The sequence below is a fragment of the Hippocampus guttulatus genome, chromosome 10 (assembly GCF_054856545.1).
Source record: "Hippocampus guttulatus isolate MCC_2025c chromosome 10, RoL_Hgut_1.0, whole genome shotgun sequence".
NCBI lineage: Eukaryota > Metazoa > Chordata > Actinopteri > Syngnathiformes > Syngnathidae > Hippocampus > Hippocampus guttulatus.
The window spans coordinates 7,126,960-7,138,984 of record NC_141270.1 but is presented as its reverse complement, the minus strand read 5'-3'; the positions used below and the strand labels follow the sequence as shown (position 1 = coordinate 7,138,984).

The 12,025-nt window shown below is 42.4% G+C and overlaps 1 protein-coding gene across 2 annotated transcripts in view; it reads left to right on the top strand.

Annotated features, from left to right (window-relative positions):
• Nucleotides 1–348: 348 nt before the first annotated feature.
• The window catches only part of cdh11 (cadherin 11, type 2, OB-cadherin (osteoblast)), a 75,143-nt gene continuing 63,466 nt past the window's right edge, over nucleotides 349–12,025 (top strand). For both annotated transcript variants that reach the window (XM_086122264.1, XM_086122263.1), the window contains exon 1: nucleotides 349–633. The gene's annotated coding sequence lies outside the window, so the exon portion shown is untranslated. The remainder of the gene's footprint in view (nucleotides 634–12,025) is intronic.

Sequence of the window (12,025 nt, the reverse complement as noted above, 5' to 3'; positions counted from 1 at the left end):
GGGTCTCCTGCTGAGGCCCCGCCCACTCTGCCACAATTGGCTCACTGCTCGGAACCAATGGAAGGAGAACAGCAACTGGTGCACCCCCCCCCTGCCCCCACCTATCTTGGATGGAAGGACCAAAAGTTTAAGAATGCATAGAAATTAATCTAGTTGAATATAATCTAACATATTAAACACGATTACATTTGTAGGCTTTATGTTGGGGGATCCTTGCGTAAAATGCATATGCACTGCGAGAATGAGAACGCTACTGTGGTGACTGCGCAACCCCCCCCCCCCTCTCTCTCTCTCTCTCTATCCCTCCTCTCTCTTTCCCCCCCTCACATCTCGTCCGAGGCTCGCGGAGGGAGGACGGACGGACTCAGAGCGGCTCCACACATCGCAAGCGGAGGAGGAGAGAGCAAGAAGGATGCTCCAGTTGCAGTGACATCTCCCCAACTCTCTCACTGAGACCATCAGAAAGTCCCCCCCTTGTCTTCCTTATCAATCATTCTGTGGATAAAGACTAAACAAATCCGGGGGGGATTGCTCCGAACTGGACTGGAACACCAAGCTGCGGATGGTTTATTTCTTGGCTGTGAAGGATTTTTTTTTCTTCTCCTTGCTTGGGACACGCGCGGACTCAAGGAGGTAAGAGAAGCGCTTGATTTCTCTCCTCACCCCCCGCACATGAGAGGCTCTTCTCGAGCACGAGTGTGAAATGCTCCCCCGGTGCCTGTTTGGGTGCTCGCTTTGGCGCAAAACGGGCGAAATTGCGCACGCACGGTACGATTTGACGCACGCCGTGACGCATCCGGAGAGACGCGTATTGTAACGCTACGCGCGTCGATTGCATTCTTTGTATTCTTCGGCGTTGTTCGTACATTTGCGGTACAGTGTGGCACCCAGCGTGCGTTTGTGCGTGACTGCGACGCGCAACTTTTATTTTTCCTTGGCGGTGGTTCTACAGACCTATCATCACTACTTGGCTCGGATCAGTCCCTTCTACCCGATTTGGAATATTGGATGAATTGTTGGAATGAAGAAGAAAAATGGAAAATGAGATCATTTGACGGGGCAGCACTTCTCTGCCAATCAATACTCCTGCTCCTGTGGTTTGGTTTTGCAACTACATTTAGAAAGTAAAGGCGGTGTGTAATTACTGTACTTGTCGTAAAATGTGCTTGCACTTTTTTTCTTCTTCATTCTTGTGGCTTTGCCACTCCTTGTCTCGTGATGTGCATCAGCCTTGATTGTTTATTGCTGCTCGCCAGCAGCTCTTTTTCTCGTGGCTATGAAAGTTTCAAAGCACTCGCCATAGATTTCATCACTCTAGCGGCCACTTTAAAGATTTCCTTTTTTTATGGGGTTTTAGTCGGATAATTAATTTTCCTGACATCCAAAGCAGCATAGTAGCTGAGAGGAGCATGCAGGACGGAAGCTCGGGGTGGTGACATCTCCCAGCCTCTTTCTTTTTTTTTTTTTTTTGAAATCTTTCTGCAACTATTGCAGAATCATCTTGTTGCATTAAAGTCAAAGAAACCCGCGCAAGTACGATGTTTCCGGAAAACGTTGGTTACAGTTCGTCCGTGTGAACATCCGAAGAGTTAAACGCCGGGTTGGTTCCATGAATGCAGTACAATGACTCAGTGTCAATCTAATGGCCAGCTATTGATTTTAAACGTAACAGTAATGTATTCACTATTCCAGTCATTAGACAGTTCCTCAATGCGCTTAGAGGGTCTTGGCAAGGGACTCTTTGGAATCTTTGAAAGATTCCCCGACATGTTTGGAACCAGTTGAAAGAGCCCTAGTGAAGCTCTTGAGGTTACCGCGGAGGTGGGGGGGAGGGGGTGTAATAATTTACAACACTGTAATCGCGGTATTTATATTTCATCAAGCGCCAGCTGCTTAGGAGTCGAAGAAAGAGGATGAATGGAAAAAGGAGGTGTCGTTCCGCGAGTAGCAACAGAGGGAGCTGTCGGGCTTCACTGCAGAGGCGATGGAGGCGGTGAATGCCCTTCGCTCTTTTTTCTTTTTTGTCTTCATCCCCCACCCCTCCCCACCCCCGCCCCATTGTGACCCCTCCACCCTACCTTTCCTCATCTTTCCCCAAGGGCCGCTCTCGGTAGATGGAGAGCTAGTTGCTCTCTCCCCTGGGACAGCCGATTCAATCTCACACAAGTCTAGTCTGTCTGGATAAGTATGTCGGCCTGTGAGTGGCTTCTGTTACCTCCCAGACTGACTGGGGATGGGGGGGGGCGGGGCGGTGGTGGCAGGCGGCGCGGGTGGGTTACACTGCTACCATTTTGTCTCTGTGATGTTTTGTTTTGCTCCACTCGCAGCGTTCTGGCGTTAACTCGCCTCTTGTTTCCGCGACAGTATCCGTACTCTCTTTGACACACTTGTTGTACTTGGGTGGTCGACTTTCTGCCACGTAAGAAAAGCAACAATCGCACCACAGACAAAAAGCTTACCCGAGCTGCGGCATAGTTGGATACACGTTGTTATCGGCGTTAAGTGTCTGACTCTTCGACAAAGTTGTCGATCAGAGAGCGGAAAGAATAGAAATTGTTGATTGTCAATGTGTGGTAAAGATACAAAAGGAATCAGAGAGGATGAATTTGAGTTCTTCTAAAAGAGAGACAGCAGCGAGCCTTTATTGAAGAATACGTGGCATTGGATGAACGGACCTAACTTCCGCAAAGTGTTTTTGTTGTTTTTTTTGCGCCAGTCAATCACAGCTCGACCTTGTGGAGTGAATATGAAGTTCTTTTAAGAATGAAACAGCCTTTACTGAAGAGCACGTTTTTTTTTGTTTTGTTTTAATGCAGAGTTAACGACTGATAACCGGCACTTAGTCGATTGTTCCGTAAAGTCATAAAGACGATCAGTTGCTGCTTTGCGTTTGTAACTTGAATGTAAAGTTCTTGCAAGAATGAGGCGGCATCTTGCTTTATACATGACAGAAGTGTCACTTCCTTGGAACACCGCCTGACCCAGCAGGACTGTTGTTGGATGCACAGCATTAGCAGCGATTTTCCGTGAGGTTCTGCAAAGTCAATTGGAGGTCATTTGAGTGACACGAACTTTGCGTCAACAAATAAGATGGCTCCGTCATCTCTCATCAAAGCGAGTGACTGCCGTGCTTTCACATCTCTCCACCTTGGGTTGACTTTAATCTTTCACTCGGACATCCCATGTTGACGTGTAATAATGTCCCACGTTGTTGCCGATGATGGGATTATAACCGTAATCTGCCGTCCTGGGCGCATTGAATGTCAAGCGTGTGTAATTAGTGTGTCTTCTGACCTCAAATCCTTTTCGCTGCCCTCCTCTCCTAGAGGTGCACAACAGTGACTTCATTGTCTCCTCGCACTGAAATGTCCATTCGGGGGTTTGCTCCTCACAAAGAAGCCAATATAAATGCTAACAGAAACACGTCCTGTGTTGTCACAATGTTTAGACATAAATTTTGTGTGAGTTCAAATGACGAAGAAAACTGTAAGAAAAGTGCCAAGCGACACGTCCACCAACACGAACGATCCCTGGTATACTGGATATAAATAAGTACAAGTAAGAAGAACACGGCAGCCCAAGTGTAACTGGCCCACCAGTTTGTTTCCTGAGTCAGCGAGGACATGACATTCTCACATATTCAAGTAAATGTAAACATCTCATTTCGATTTAAAGGTCAGATGGTTCTATCGGGTTGCTTTAAGAGCAGTTCAATGAGGATGAAAATGGCTTTCGATTGGCTAGTCCAGTGAGCCCTGGTGGAGATATCAGTGTTGTTTTGTTTTGTTTTTTAAAAGCTGTACTGAGTGTTGCTTGAAGAGCTTTTGGGAATGTGGAAGAGGCCAGCACATTGGGGCTCGGATGGCGTAGTTCAGGGGTGTCCAAACTTTTTTGTTTGACGGCCGCATACAGAAAAAAAAGAAGAGTGAAACTTTAAACTTTTTGAAACATTTTGAAAGCAATTATATGAATAAATATTGTTCATCAGATTTCTGTTAACGGTGTTCAGGCAAATAGTTGAGTTTTTGGGGTGGCCAACAGCCCTCTCTCTTGAAGCATAGATCCAGCTCTGCTCTAAACAGCAGCCGAATCCCATCTCCACATTCAGAACCCCCCAAAAAAAAGAAAAAACTGTAGTCAGGCGACCATTTTTCAGTTACTTGAGGATCACGAATGTGGTGTCTTCATAAATCAGCCATAGAGCATAAAGTGGACGAAACTATTTTTGCCTCTAAAATCGAATTATCTTTATTCACTAAAGGGTTTTGAAAATAATTCCACAGTACACTCTCCCTTCACACTCTGCCCATCTTCACCTTTTTTAACTAATCTCGCGGCCCATGTTAAATGTCATTTTTAGTTGTTCTTTTGGGTCCTGTCGGGACCGCTGGAAATGTATGGCGGGCCACCATCGGCCCCCAGGCTGTAGGTTGGACACCTTCGGGCTACTCAATTATTATTACACACCACGCGAAAGAAGGTGAACTAGACTCACGGTGGCAATCAAGAAAATGTTTTAAAGTGAAGAAAAAAATGTGTGGCTTCAGCGAAAGAATGTTTGAAGTCGTGCTGCATTCAAGTGAAGTAGCAACGAGGCCGAACATGAAATTCAATGGGGCTGGTCCACCACCATGACAGAAAAACAACGATATCCCGGTGATCTCTAATCACCACTTGTGACAATGAATGCCATTTTAAAATCTAATCTTAATTAGTGATGCTTGATTGAATAATTCCACATCACTCGAAAACAGGTGAAAAGTTGTCGCCAAGGCAACAATAGAGATCTCATTTCACGAGCCTGTGTGGGTGCGACATCATCATTTGATATGAGGGAAATTGTTCTATCATCTGTTTTAATTGCACGAATGCCTTATATGGGCATGTTGCGCTCACAAAAGCGGCCAGGGCAAAAAATCTGCAATGAACTTAGTCCTCTAGAAGGACGAGAAATGACGGGTGGCAGTATTGCGTCAGCGTCTGTGAACTCTTCTTCTCTGATGGGTGACCCGCTCGCGGGAACAAAAACGACCACAAAAAATATATATATTTAAGTAGGTGTGCGCTTTTTGGAGTAGAGTGGTGACTTGAAGTTGAATAAATTCTGTGACCAAAGACAGTTTTGTTAACCCTTTCAGGGACAGCGATTACTACAGTGGGCAGCTTATCATGTTATCAGGTTACACGGTGCATGAAATTTGATTCCGGGCAGCAATTGTACAAACACGGATTGCAGTCTCCACAGTTTTCTGCTGTTGTCACACTTCAGACGCCTCTTGATACCAAACACATACAATTGTTGAGAGTAACATGGAAAGACGGGTACGAAAACAATCAGTGGAGCCGCGCCGCATGCTGCGACACCAAGACCGAAGACAGACATTATTATTAGTGGTAGGGGGTAAATTGTACAAACCACGGAATTCTCTGCTGCTGTCACTCAGACTTAGAGTATATAGCAATCTCTTGAAAAAAAATGAAATAAATATCAATTTTGCTAGTTGACAATGAGCCACATGCTCAAGTCCAAGTTTCAGTCCTTGCAAGTCAGGAGATGATTTGTGAAGAGGAGCAAGATTTTCACACTTGCACTAAGCGGGAACCACTCAGGACATGATTGGAAACACAATTGTTGACAATTACTTGGCATGTAGTGTACAAGAATAATCCTGAGTAATGAGTCACATTCTGCTTCACCTTCCAGAGAGAAAAAAAACGCGTAGAACAAATGGCAGATTATAGCAGACAACGTTTGCGACTAACGCGGGTGTACAATTTACCCCAAACTTGAACGGCCAAGCATCCAAATTTGAGACATTTAATCAGAACAGAGCATACAAGTCACTAACCCTGGATAATGAGTCACATGCTGCTTCACCAAGTCGAAAGACATTACGATCTGACCCCTTGTGCTCCATTTCCATTACAGCGCGTTTGTTGTTTGAGGCTCATTGGCCGGCGCGCACGGGATCAATGCTAATTCGGGATTAACGGGCGACGTCGTCGATTCAACTATTGACGATCGGAGCGCGGCATCGAAGGCCTCATCGAGTGGATTAGAATGAGAATTGATTACCCCCGATAGGGAAACCTATACAGCATGAATATATGCATGTGTGTGTGTGTGTGTGTGTGTGTGTGTGTGTGATGCGAAACCAATAGCTGGCATGTTTGCATTCGCGCATGTAATCCGAAGTAATTTGTTTCCCGTCGGTTGCCCGGCGAGGTCGCATGATTGCAGTCACATGTAAGGGTGGAACAAAAAGAGTTCCTGTTTTTCCAGACTGCGTTAAAAACAGACGCCTTTTTTTTCTGAATTTAAAACAATTACCAGATGTCTTCAGAACATGTCTGGGACATTATTCAATCACGCCAAAGATCCATTTGTCGCAGTGTGCTTGAAATTGGAAGGTTTTGAAAAGGCAATTCCGTCTGGTGCAATTGCAAATTAACGCTTTTGCTTCCATGACGATTTGGTAGGGAATAGGGACATTACGACCAAGCAAGGGCTACTCAGTGTTGCCAACCAATCTCGCAACTATCAATAAATAAATACAATAAAATAAAAAGCAATTAGCAACAAATCAAGTGTTCAGTGTGTTGCATTATTGGAGAAGTTTGGAGACACTGCAAGTGTCCGTCTACAGACTGCTAATGAATGGCGCTTGTGCAAAGCACCCAGAAAAATTGTGTTGTATTTTCACACAAGGAGGCAGCACTTCATCACCTCGTCATCCAATTACGATTTGTCAATTCATGTAGCAGGCCCTGAAAATCTGAGAATGCTTCCAGAGCGGCGGACTATCACACCCCCTTGTCCAGACTGCAAATGAATGATGCTTGGTCAAAACCACCATTGGCTAATTGAACAATGTCAACCATACGAAATGAGTGGACAACCACTCCAGAGACACAACTGTTAAAAATATATCAATAGACTTTTTCATCTTCGCTCAAGCCTTTCTACCTAAATGAAGCTTATCATTTACATTTCAGGCAGGCCGGCAAAAAAAATAAATAATAATAATAATAATAATAGCCCCTCCTCTTCTTATTATTCTTATTCTTTTTCCGATGTGGGTCAGAGAGAATTCCACGGCTAGCTTGAATATTAATTAATAATTCACAGCTGAAAGGATCCTCTCTCCTTTGCGTCGGAGTTAAGCGAGACGACGGCGGGAAAAGACGGGAAAAGAAAGACTTTGCGGCGCGCCGGGTCAAGGAGAGATTTAATGAGTCGTTTGTGTCTCATTATTCAGGATAATAATTAACACAATGCGCGTGTGCGTGCCTGCGTGTGTGCGTGCGTGCGTGTCATTCACATCTGTCTTCGACTCATTCTCTTGAAGACGTCTGCTAATTTATCACCGGGATGATGATGTCATGATTACAAAAAAAATAAAAAAATCACAATTTGGGATTTATTGCCAATCCATAAGCTAATGGTTTTTGTGTTCATACACACTCATATACATACACACACATTCACATATATGCCTATTAGCATAACTAATGTGGTTATGTTAATTACAGCTGCTCCGTTGTGCTGATATAACACTCCCCCCTGCCCCCCTCCACACATATGCGTCCGTGCTGGTTAGGTCCTCCAGGTGTGACGTGTATATGTTCGAGTGTGTGTGTGTGTGTGTGTGTGTGTGACCTTTCCGGGGGCACAGTGTGTAGTTGGTAGCGCACACATGCTGAAACACGCTCACACAGTCACGCTTTGACACTGTGAACCTGACCAAGATGTTTTACGATAACCTTCACTGAAAAGCACATTGATGCACATTGCTTGGAGTCCCGCCCCCCAAATGTGATTTCAAGGCGGGACCGTAGCATTTTTTTTTTTTTAAATCGTAGTTAGTGCAGAGTGCAAAGTCCAAGCATGACACAAGTCAACATAACGTGAAAAAGCTCAACAACACAACTGCGGTGGAGAGCAAGTCACTGAAAAACACAGGGCAGTACCATTTGCCTTTGATTTTCTCACACAAACCCCCCCGCCCCTCCAAAAAAAAAAAAATCGATGCATTTTTACCAATAGCACAAATAAAACACATTTTGTCTTTTGATTGGCGGGCGAACCCTTGAGCGATTCTGTCGCTATGAAGTGCAACAGAAAGGGACAAAACAGAACTGATCTCGTTTGGGCGACGGTGGATTCATATAATTTTTATCTGCGTCCTGTAATGTTTAGCTCCCCCACCCCCAAAAAGAGACTGTGCGTTGGACACACGCTCACACACAACTTTCACACACAATAGCTCGTTTTGTTTTCGACAAGACAGGGCATTACTGCATGCTTGACCTCTCCACCATAATAAGCTTCCTCTACTTCATCGCATTAAGTCGCCTCCGTCCTCTGTTTTCAATAACTCCCACAATGCATCTTTCCTCACCGTTCTTTTTTTCCAGTCCACTTCCTCCTCTGACACTTATAATGTCATCATATGATTGTATGGGACTGCTTCTACTTAATTTCCATTTTTTCGGTGGCTTAGTTTGTTTCTCCACTCCCATAGGCCAGCGGTTTTGTTTTGTTTTTAATAATACGAACAGTGTACATATAACCTATGTCTTTTAGGTTATCGCTGACTGCTATGACCTTGAAATTAAAATGAACGCCCCCCCGGGCACGACTACAACATTCAGGAGGATTTGTTTTATGTTTTTGCCTGAAGTATCATGGCTGGTATCGGCAGCCCCCTCGAGTACCCAATAGGTGACGAATACTTCCATTGAATTTATTCAAAATCAAATAATTCTAAAGCCCTTTATTTTGAAGGGTCATATTTTAAGTTGTCTACTTTAAAGTACCGTGACATCATATTTAGTGGTACAATTATCCAGTTTGAACTTCTAATATTTATTATTAATGATGTACACTTTTTGCGGTAGCATTCGTTTGCTTGCAGTTTCTCTTCAACTCTTACCTGGATAACAGTTTTTGTTGTCACTTCAGCCTTCATCACTTGCAAAATCGCAACGTTATTTATTACACATGACACTTTGACATTTCAGTACAGATTTTAGCAAAGATCATGCAAGTTGACAAGCATGATTTTCTTTCGCGGGCCACATAAAATTATGTGGCGGGCCGGATCTGGCCCGCAGGCCTTGACTTTGACACCTGTGCTTTAAATGGACAATAGAAACTATCGTGTGTGCCAAGTCCTTGAAATTGTTCGGTAATAATCTTTGAGTGTAGCTCGTGTTTTGTTTGGGTTTCCGAAATCGTCCAGACGGTTTATTCACAGCGCAGCCGATAATCCGGCCACACGCGCTCACATCTTCCTTGAGAGCGACGCGAGTGGCGCGTCAACAGGTTTTTGATGAAAAGGCCGCCATGAAAGAGACGTATCTCGCTTTGACAACCGGGCGGCGAGGAAATCTCATTTGCGAGGATTGCAATATCGTGTTTCTCCTTCCGACACACGGGGCGGATGGCGGGGGGGGGGGGGGGGGGGGGGGTCGGATCAAAGCCACCGGTTTGTTTGATGAGTGTCAACGAGGAGGAGGACGAAGACAAGGAAAAGGTTGAGGTCTGTTTGTTGACGGGAGCTTAAATTTGAAGGTGAAAGGAGTTTGGGTGAAGAAGATCCCACTCGGCGCTCAAACCATCACGGAAATTGTTTCACGCGGTTTCGGACCATTTGATGACGATGTTCGGTTGAAAAGATTTGCTGCGTGAAAATCAGCTATTTGAACGACTACATGACAAATGGCCCCTGTTTTGATGTGCAAACCTCACGAGGACTATTGTACGCTAACAATACTCAGTGCATTAACACTAAACACCATCCAGTGATTAGTATGAACAACATTATAGACTGTATAATGAGTACTTATCCGTGCAGCAGTGTAAACACATTATTATTTGTTTGCTTGACTTGTGGTTTAAAATTGTGGCATTCTGCTCCTTTAACTGATGGAGAGAATGTTGTAGGCTCACGGAATATTGTGTTCTGTGACAATATGAGCACAAAAACTCCCAAAAAGGGTAGCGTTTCTTCTTTCAATTTTTGACTATTTCTTCCCCTCAGATGTACAAATAAAAATTCCGAGATGATTTTTTTGCACTGATATTTATTCTTCCCTTTTATTCTGTAGCACATTAAATTTTCATTAAAAAAAATAATTATAATAATAAAATAACGTCGAATGTTGTCAAATATATCCATATTTTATTAATTAGGGGTTTGGTTCAGCAACAGGTGCAATTTATTTTCAGCTATGAATTACAATACATGGTGAAAAAAACGAAAGAAAAAAAATTAAAATCTCACAAACAAAAGAATTTTGTTGTTGACGGTGTATTTTTTTTCCTTTTGCGACACCTAAACTACAGTATAAAACAACACAATTAAGACAGAAAGGGATTTTTGATGGCAAAATAATAATATACATTTACAGATATATAATTTATTTTTCTCAATTCAATTTAAATGTTTTCAATTTGAATTTCCAATTCACAATATATCTAAAATTCCCCAGTTTAATTTGCGACTGCAAACTTTCAACCTCTTTGCAACTCTGAGCAACACACGCTGATATTTTTCATAACAACTCGACTATTTATGGCGCATTTAATAAAAAACAATGATAAAATACAGCTGTATACAAAGTGCTGTAAATGGAGCACAAATAATTTATAAAATAATAAACAATAAAAGTAATTAATAGCAAATTCAGTAGAAAGCTCAAAAACAGTCAAACTAAAAATCAAGTCTCACGCCGAGTCAAAAGTGAACAGTTACTAGGTCGTCATGGAGAATAACGAGTATTTGCTTGTAGGGACCGTTTATCGACATTTCTCACCAGATTTGAAAACGATTCACCAGCTTCCGCCACCTCGACGTCAAGTTTGGCTCGTGTACTAATGCGTAACTCTGCTGAAAATCAATCAAAACAACACCTCTCGCCCCTTGGTGGGGGTTGTGCATAAACATTCACGGTTCACAAACGATCCTGAAAAGCAAAGCCGAGCCAAGATCTTTCTTTTGGGTCTCCAGCCTCCCGTACGACGCCAAAATAGAAATCCTGTTTTGTTTTTTTGTTTTTTTGTGGGCGGGGGTGGCCACGATTGAAACATTTCAGTATCAATCAAAGACCCCCAGCCCCTCACCCCCACCAAACAAAAGGCACACAAGGAAGCTCGAGGAGGTGGCGCCGAGACAAGCCTTAATTGTTAATTGGCTTTGAGGGCTTTTGGCAGAAAAGGAATGAGCTTCATGGAGATTGAAGATGGGGGTGTGAGATGGCGGCTTAGAGGAACGACAACAAGGGCTTCTCTGTCAAACAGGGGGGGAGGACTCGTATCTTCCAGTTTTTACATCTTTAAACTGTCACATAATTCTCTTTTTTTGCAAGAATTTACTTGACTTGTTGTCCCAAATTGTTTAAATTGAAATCCAATGTGTAGATGGTTTTCGTATTATTTTATTAATTATTAATCATTGGATAGTTGATTTATTTCACGGAAAAAAATAAAAAAAATTAAAAAGTATTTCTATAATACATCTATTAAAAATATACATACACATTTTAAAAACATTATTCACAGATTTTTGACAATTGGCTAATTAATATTAAAACCACAACTACACACGTATCCATTAAAAAAAGAGAATGAATAATTTTAGGAACAAGATAAATTATTTTATATCTACAATTTAAGGATTTCTTGCATTTATTTCAATTAATAATTCAAATAAAACAAATACATCATACAACAAGACAAAAATACATTACTTTGTTCAGCATATTTAACAATTTCAACATTGTAATACAATTTTGAGTTTTTAGTTGATTCAATAATTGACAAATTGATTGAATATTAAAAAAAATCGAATAAAACAGACCTTACTCTTCAAATGAACTATTTTACATATTTAACGGAGAATGGTACACTTTTATAAAAACTTAGCGATTTCACACACACACATTACAACTGTTTACTATTTTTATTTTTTGACTTATTTTTCAATGACTCAGCCCATCTGCCTACCTTCAAAATCCCGAA